This window comes from Sinohyriopsis cumingii, chromosome 9, assembly GCF_028554795.1.
Source record: "Sinohyriopsis cumingii isolate HCF-2022 chromosome 9, ASM2855479v2, whole genome shotgun sequence".
In the NCBI taxonomy this organism is placed as follows: Eukaryota; Metazoa; Mollusca; class Bivalvia; order Unionida; family Unionidae; genus Sinohyriopsis; species Sinohyriopsis cumingii.
In genome coordinates, this window is record NC_142969.1 from 119507608 (window position 1) to 119516366 (window position 8759).

The following is an 8759-nucleotide window of genomic DNA, read 5'->3' on the forward strand; positions in this document are numbered from 1 at the left end:
AGCATGATACCATAACATTTATTTTTACTACGTTTTAATCAAGCCATCAATATAGAACGTTTTTGATAAGTGATCATATCGATCATATAGGCGTGGCAATCAAATGAAAGGAACCGATGCGTTAACTGTAAGTAACAAACAATCACTAATAATCGATCTCTGTACCGATTTGCAAAGACTAAAATGTATACACGCAAAGTGAAGCACGATAAACACTCGATGAAAATAACAACCTCAAATATCATAGGAAAGAATACAGGAAATAATGTAACACCCTACCACTCATCTGTGTGACCTAGAGAAATGATATGGTGTAATAAAATGGTTTTTATAATTATTTGTATTGAGTTTTGTTTTTTTAAATGACATGGACCGATATTATTATTATTATTATTATTAGTAGTAGTAGTAGAGATATGCATAGCACAGAGCTTCAGGTCACTATCTTTGTTATTGCTCGCTGGTTTCTATTCCATATATAAATGAGCAAGGAGAAAGTCCAGGATAAGTGCCTGTCAGACTTGTGCGGTGTCAGGTGAGTCGCCCACTTAATCATCTGGTGCATACGAGTTCACAACCGATGTCACATGTGTTACGGCATTTTGTTTTTAAATACTTAGATTATTTTCATAAACCAGAGTTGTATTAAAACGTGAAAAAAATGTAGCAGCATTCCCTGCACAAATAATATACGTTTGCCGCAAGCGTAAGGTTTACATTGATGTGCCAGTCTGAAATGTAAAGTTGGTCAATTGCGAAGGCATTATTTTGTAATGAAGTTCCCAGCTGAACCTTGCAATATTTTTTCTAAGCGCTAGTCTGCAAAAATAATAAGGATAAAGGAAAAATATATTTTAAGTAAAAGTATTGAAAACTTACAATGAAAGTAAAATCAAGAAGGACCTGTGAGTTTTCTTTAAAATAAATTAAGTTTGAAAAGTATAGTTTAGGATTGTGTCGGTATCCATTTTTACACATAAAAATTAAACTTATCGAAAACCGAGTGGTTTGCAAAACTTCGTGTATTTTGAACGTTTTTTTAACTACACTAAAATTGATTCATTCTCAGTTTAACGTACAAACTGAAAAATGAGTTAATAAAAGTAATCAGAATGATATAAAATCACACTATCCCTGGCGACAGAAGTTACATCATTCAACCTCCCTGGCCACGTAAGTTTCCTCAAACCGCTATATACAACCTCCCTGGCCACATATATCTCCATCAAACCGCTACATACAACCTCCTTGGCAACGTCAGTTCGTGAAACTGCTATATGCAACCTCCCTGGCCACATAAATTACATCAAACCGCTATATACAATATCTCTGGCCAATATATATCCATCAAACCGCTACATACAACCTCCCTGGCCACATCAGTTCATGAAACCGCCAAAAACAACCTTCTCCCCCCCCACCCCCATGCCACATAAATTCCATCAAACCGCTATATACAACATCCCTGGCCACATCAGTTCATGAAACCGCCATATACAACCTCCCTGGCCACATAAATTCACCAAACCGCTATATACAACCTCCCTGGCAAAATATATATCCATCAAACCGCTACATACAACCTCCCTGGCATTGACAACTATAATATGTAGATAGGTGTTAAGTTCAAGGTAGGTAGGTAGATAGGTGGGAAGGTAGATTAGTTGGTTGGTGGGTGATATACATATATATACATAAAAATATAAAGATAGATAGATAGATAGATACATAGATAGATAGATACATAGATACATAGAGAGAGAGAAAGAGAGAGAAAGGGAGGGCTGGATGGATGGATGTATGGATGGATGGGTTCATACATACATACATACATACATACATACATACATACATACATAGAAAGGGAACGGAACGGATAGACACAGACGCATATATTAGATCAAGTAAAGGTATGTAGACATGACGTTCAAGATGATATCTTTGAGTGAACGATTAAAATATAAAATTAACCATTTTATGTGTTCTTACAAGTCCTGATTGAGACTCGATCGAAAAAATGAATGTTTCTGATTGGCAGCCGTAGAACAAAAATACGTATTGGAAGTGTTGTTGATGTGTTAATGCTCATCCATTATTGAAGTATTGCCGATACATCCAACGACATCAAACTGTCCACTGGCATATAACATGTCTTCCCAAGGCATACAGTATTATAACAAGTGGCCACGATTTAAATAGTCAAGATGTGTTTATTGCCCAGACACTTAAAGTGACAGTTAGCCTGGATTGACAGACGTTAAAACATTTATTATTATTCAAGAGGAACTAACATATCCCAGACATCGGTGAGTCAGCACTGTCTTTGGTCCGAAATATTTTTTTAAATATGTGCAGGTATTTTATCCAAATACGAAATAATAGCGATGTTAAACGACATATAGATGGGTTGATAAAGTTACTCCAATAACGTGGAAACCATACAGAGATAACTTTTTACATAACCACAAATAATGTATTATTTCGTAAATCAATCTTAAAGCACACATTGTGCATATAATAAGGCAGGCATTTAATTCTTTAATGTTAGAGTACGCTCCATGCATACGATATGACACATAATGGACTCTTTAATGGTAGAGCACACCATATGTATGTAATAAGGCACACATTGGACTATTTAATGTAAGACCACAACCTATGTATATAATATGGCATACATTGGACTCTTTAATGTTAAACCACAAGATATGCATATAATAAGTCAAACATTAGACTCTTCAATGTTAGATCACAACATATGTATATAATAAAGCACACATTGGACTATTTAATGTTAGACCACAACCTATGTATATAATAAGGCATACATTGGACTCTTCAATGTTAGACCACACCCTTTGTATATAATAAGGCTCACATTGGACTCTAATGTTAGACCACAGCATATGTATATAATGAGGCACACTCTGGGCTCTTTAATGTTTGAGCGAAACCTTTGTATATAATAAGGCACACATTGGACTCATAAATGTTAGAGCACACCTTGTGTATGGCAACTTTAAAAAAAATCCATTTCTTTCTGTCTGGCAAATGTCAGGAATCAGCCGTGGTAGATGCAGACAATAATATAATTCCCAGATATACAACAGCAATACTGTTATCGAAACCAACACAAATATTTGTATCCAAAAAAAGTTTGCGACAAGGATAGAACTTTACTGTACAGAGAAAAATGACTAATCGTTGGTTTTGTTTATAAAAGAAACGTCGTTCTATACGCTTTAAAAGTTCCTTAAGATCAAAACTAATGTGACAAGCCTAAAATTGTGTCTGATATATATTGATGATGGACTGTTAGATTCAAAATGTATATGTTGCCAATGTGTTGTATTTAATTTCTCTGAAGCACTTCCCTGTAGAAGGCATATGAAGCATGCGGAAATATCGAGAACTGAAATTTATGGCATACAGCCCGAGACTACCTACGTGCAGCCTTGTATCCACCATGTGAAATAGTGAACTTCAGAAATAACATACAGATACAGAGAATATATTTATGAAAGTCACAACTACACTCCTACCATCTACTTCAGATATATATTTTCCATGAAAAGACACTTGATAGTAAAGACACTTGATAGTACATTTTAATGAATTAAGTCCAGTACATTAGTTATATATATGCATCGTAACTTGATAGGTTGCAGTCGCGTAGTTATATATATATATATATATATATATATATATATATATATATATATATATATATATATATATATATATATATATATATATATATATATATATATAATAGATTCAGCCTGTGTTGCTTTTGTTCATGCTATCGTTAGTATTAAAATACTATATTGGATGGACAGGTTTAAAGTCTAGAAAGTAATAACATGCGTAGATGATTATAGAAATAAAACAGTGTGTAATAATCAGCAGCAGCATAATTCCGTGTATAACACTGAGGTGGAGCTGACTTGGATTATAGAGTGCGTCAAAATATCATGATATACCCAATTATTTGTATTCCATTATTGAATATTGTATTATATGAGCCACATGATCTTCCAAAATGTATACATAATTAAAGGAATTGCTCTAAATATTCGTCTTTTCAGGATGGTTTTCCATTGCAACTGTCGGTGTGAGTCAATATAAAGAGGAACGTTTATTTTGTACATTTATTAGTTAATCTATGATTTCGGATTAAAAATTCTAACAAAATGCTTTTGATTTGTGCTTGAAAGTACTTAGCTGTTATATAAACGATTCGATATAAAACAAAGGAACAATAAAAATGTACACAAATTAGAAAGGATTTACACTGAAATAAACGTCATGTACAAAATGGAATATTTCGTCATTTTAAAAAAATGAAGACATTTGTGGCCAACAATGATGTGTACTGTCTGTAATGGATTATAGCTGCAGTTTTCTTCGATTCGGCGAATCTACCACTTTGGAGTGACTTATAATGAGATATTTCTATACCGGACTCACACAAAAAAACGCTGATTTACCCCTGTAGAACAATAATACATACTGGTAATGTAGTCGATCGTATCGTTGCCAACAATGTGTCTTTTAAAGAGTTTTTGAAAAGAGGTAAAATATGTAAATTAACGTAAGGACAAGATCATTGATCCTGTCTCCTACAAAAAGGCGTCTTTCACTTGTAGATATTCGTTCAGTCATTATATACAATCGTGTCGTGTCTGCATATCTACTTCCAGACATCATCCAGATTCTGTATAATGTGGAGTATTCAAAATTTAGTGTTTTGTTCTTGTCGTGTTGGTGCGATCATTTGTAACTTTGTGCTCTTGAGAAAAGAATCGGGTAAATTCAGATATCGTTTAAGTTACGCATATATGTAATAGATAAATATAAACAACAACAGTGTGTGTGTATATATATATATATATATATATATATATATATATATATATATATATATATATATATATATATATATATATATATATATATATATATATATATATATTAAACCATCACCAGTCTTACGTAGAAATCTTTACTTACATTATGGTACAACTGCTAGATAATCCTTGATTATATATAAAAATCAGTAATTCTTGAAAAACAAACCACTTGAAAATTCTTGAGAAAAAAGTGTATAGCTTGAAAAGTCATGAAAATCCGTTTGGAAATGCACACTGTTTCTATTATTCGAATAGGCTATAAAAACATTCAGTGTATTGTATAGCTCCTGCTATCCTGAAAGTGGTGAAATGTCGTAAAGTTTCCCGTCACATGACGATAGCGTCAACAAAATGGGCAAGAACAAGACCGATGAATTATGGGAGGCTAAGCGCCCTCGGCCTTTGTTCTGTCTAGCAAATCTTTCTTAGCACCTAATAAGCTCCTCGCTCCATTCTGACTAAGCGCCTGGGGCTGTAACTTTAAAGCTGTCATACAGGACAGGTTCTGTTTTGATTGATGGAACGCTGATTGCGTTGGTGTTTTTACTTACTTACCTATGCTACAAATGTACATACTGTATAAAAATGTCAACAGCTATATACGTCTTTAAACAGATATCTTATTTTTCGGAATCTGCTGTGATGCTAATTGTTCTTGAACGTAATAGTTTTTACTACACCTTGCACACTTCTATATAAGAATAATGGAAGAGAACGTTTTGTATATTTTCCTTTCCATGTCTTTCTCTCTCTCTCTCTCTCTCATCGCGCCCACGCACATTTAAACTAAACTCAGAGACTAAACTAGCAATTCCTGTTTGTTCGTATTACTATTTTGTTTACTTCATACGGTAATTCTAATTGAATATACTGTGGTCTTAATTTCATTGTTACCAAACAATAAATTTAAATATTGAAATCATTTTTTTTTAAATGATGCAATGCGCTCATACATAATCTGATTTGAGACAGGTGAAGAGGAAGGAGAGTTTACCTATTAAGTAAATGCATAATGCGTATGTATGTATGTATGTATGTATGTATGTATGTATGTATGTATGTATGTACGTGATCAGTTATATTGTAGACATTGTAAAAGTAATTACTCTGTACCTGTAACAATAATATGCAAGCTATTATTATTATTATTAATGGCTTTGTTTCACTATATTCTCGATAAATCAGTATCATGCGAAAATTATGCATACTTGATAATACAAATTTATATAATAATAATAATAATATTATTATTATTATTATTATTATTATTATTATTATTATTATTATTATTGTTAGTAGTAGTAGTATTAAGAAGAAGAATGATGATGATGACGACAACGACGACGACGACGACGACGACGATGATGATGATGATGCGATTTCCTTCTACCAACTCTCCATCTGTCTTCTTCCGTCATTCTTTTCAATACTTTCATTATAATTTGTATATGTGTATTCCTACTCTTGTACATCATTAATCTTTCGTTGTTTTCTTTGTTTCTTCTGTTTTGAAGGTATTTTTATCGGAAGGATAATTATAAATTGAAGGAGCTTTATCCAACTCCACTGCATTGCTTACAACGAAATGTCTAAACAATCAGAAGAAAATGCTACTACTACATTAATAATAATAATAATAATAATAATAATAATAATAATAATAATAATAATAGTAATAATAAAGACGGGATACAGCAAATTTTTCTCCGTGCCATAACTTCAACATTCCGTTGTAAAACTCTTTCATAGTGTGTTACTTTTGTACTGATGTCCGGCCGATTCTTATGTTACGTGTTTAGGCTCTAATAAACAGTAACCAAAGAAAGAGTGAAAACAACACGCTTTGAAAAATTTAACAAATAATTTATTCCCCTGAAAAAACACTGTAAAAATTCAATAATAATAATCTACGGTTTTAAAAATCTAATCCAAAAATAATCCAAGACTAATCCACGATTTAATTTTTATTAGTCCTAGTAATGAAATGTTCTAACAAATTCAAGTTCGAGTCCCGGCGAAAAATCCAAAATGGAAGACGATGACGTATACTGTAATCAGTATAGAGCTGATGTGTACAGCCCTTTGTGAACCACAGAAAATAACATTCCGGTGTTTGAATTCCGAATTTTTTTAATAAATAAAATGTCTTTGCCCAAGAATTCTATATGAGCACTCAAATATTTCCAGGAAAAATAATTAATCTTTTAGAATCCAAATAATTTGAATAAAAATTAAAACGTTATCTCCAAACTGGTCACAAATAAACACTTTCCAGTGTTAAGCACAAGCTGAGAAAAATCTCTATAAACAAAGGTTATGCAGTAACCTGGGACGCAATACAGATTCCCGGATGATGGTCACGTGATCACATTCTAGAACGATTTAGTAAGTATCTACAAGTCTAAAGACATAGTCCAGTACAGCCTCGATTTCACCATTATCATTCACACATTAAAAATTAATTAAAAAAGAAGTTGTTTACTTCACTATGAATCAAGGCCAGCAACCACTTAAAAATAGAAACAGTGTTTCTTTTACTAGGTATTTATGAAAAGATTCCGGTCAAACTGAATTTTCTGGAAAATATCAAATTCCAAGTAAAGAAAACTACATTACATTGGTATGTATTGAAATTAAAAATATTTTTATTAAAAAAACGACTTACAAAAGACAATTAAATTAAATTAAATATAAATTAAATGAAATATACATGACACGATATTATTACTACGTCGTTGTTGTTCTCGTTGTGGTAGTGTAAATAGCTTCGCTGATGAGGCTTTGTTCCATATATATAATCTTGTTGGTATGCGCAGTCATATGTGTCCTTTGCTGAACATATTCAAATACCTTTCAGTTGGTGAACCGTTTGACTGTATCATTTTGATCCGACGTCTCGTTACATTGAAAATATCTTGTAGGACAAATCTCAGACAGTGGTAAATCACTAACTTCATGCACTTGATGTTCCAGGCTTGATCACAAGTGCCGGCATCGGCATTTCACTTGTTGTTTCATACCGTTTGTAATGATCACCCGGTATGAAACGTCTTGAACCTAATCATTTAAGCTTAGGTACTATGCTACGTATGTGCTATGTTATGTAGGTACAACAATCGTTGAAGTGTTTGTTTATTTAATTTTATGTTTAACGGCACATCAACATACGAATATTATACCGTGCGGGACCATTTGAGTATACTGCTTTGCCCAGTTTCGTTCAAGACCGTTGGAGTGTATTTGTTTGCCCAATATTGTGCAAGATCATTGGAGCGTACTGCTTTGCCCAGTATCGTGCGAGACCATTGAAGTGTATTGATCTGCCTAATATCGTGCAAGACCACGACAGATTATGTGATCTGGTCTGTTCAGGATTTGAACCCATGCCTTTTAAACTGCTCTTAGCTGCTATGGCAAAATAGAATAAACGAACCATTAAAAGGAAAAGAGATACAATGCAGGATTATCATTGGCGAGCGAAATAAAACAATCTTGGTTATTTCAAAATGAACAATTTGACGTCGATTTTATAAAATGATGCCATATGGTCCCAATAGACGCAGGTGTGTGTGCCTGAATAAGTAGATATATACAAAATTCATTTGGATGAAACGAGACTGACAAGGTTTCACGAAAAATATCATTAATGTCCACTTGTAGAACAACTACTGACATGCAGAGAATTTTAAAAAGCATTTTCTAAACAAATTTATCTTGTAGCACTAAGATGGCATAACGGTAATATCTCTTTATAAAAACTACCACGTTCTTCTCCAGCCTGTATCTTACTTTCCCAACTGTTATTTTCTTGCGTTTAGTTTAAATCTCTTAAACATCATATATATA

General features: G+C 32.9%; 1 protein-coding gene across 2 annotated transcripts in view; it reads right to left on the reverse strand.

The window, feature by feature from the left end:
* The window catches only part of LOC149792581 (uncharacterized), a 70942-nt gene extending 65611 nt beyond the window's left edge, over positions 1 to 5331 (reverse strand). For both annotated transcript variants that reach the window (XM_089971203.1, XM_089971202.1), the window contains exon 1: positions 5014 to 5331. The gene's annotated coding sequence lies outside the window, so the exon portion shown is untranslated. The remainder of the gene's footprint in view (positions 1 to 5013) is intronic.
* Positions 5332 to 8759: the final 3428 nt, after the last annotated feature.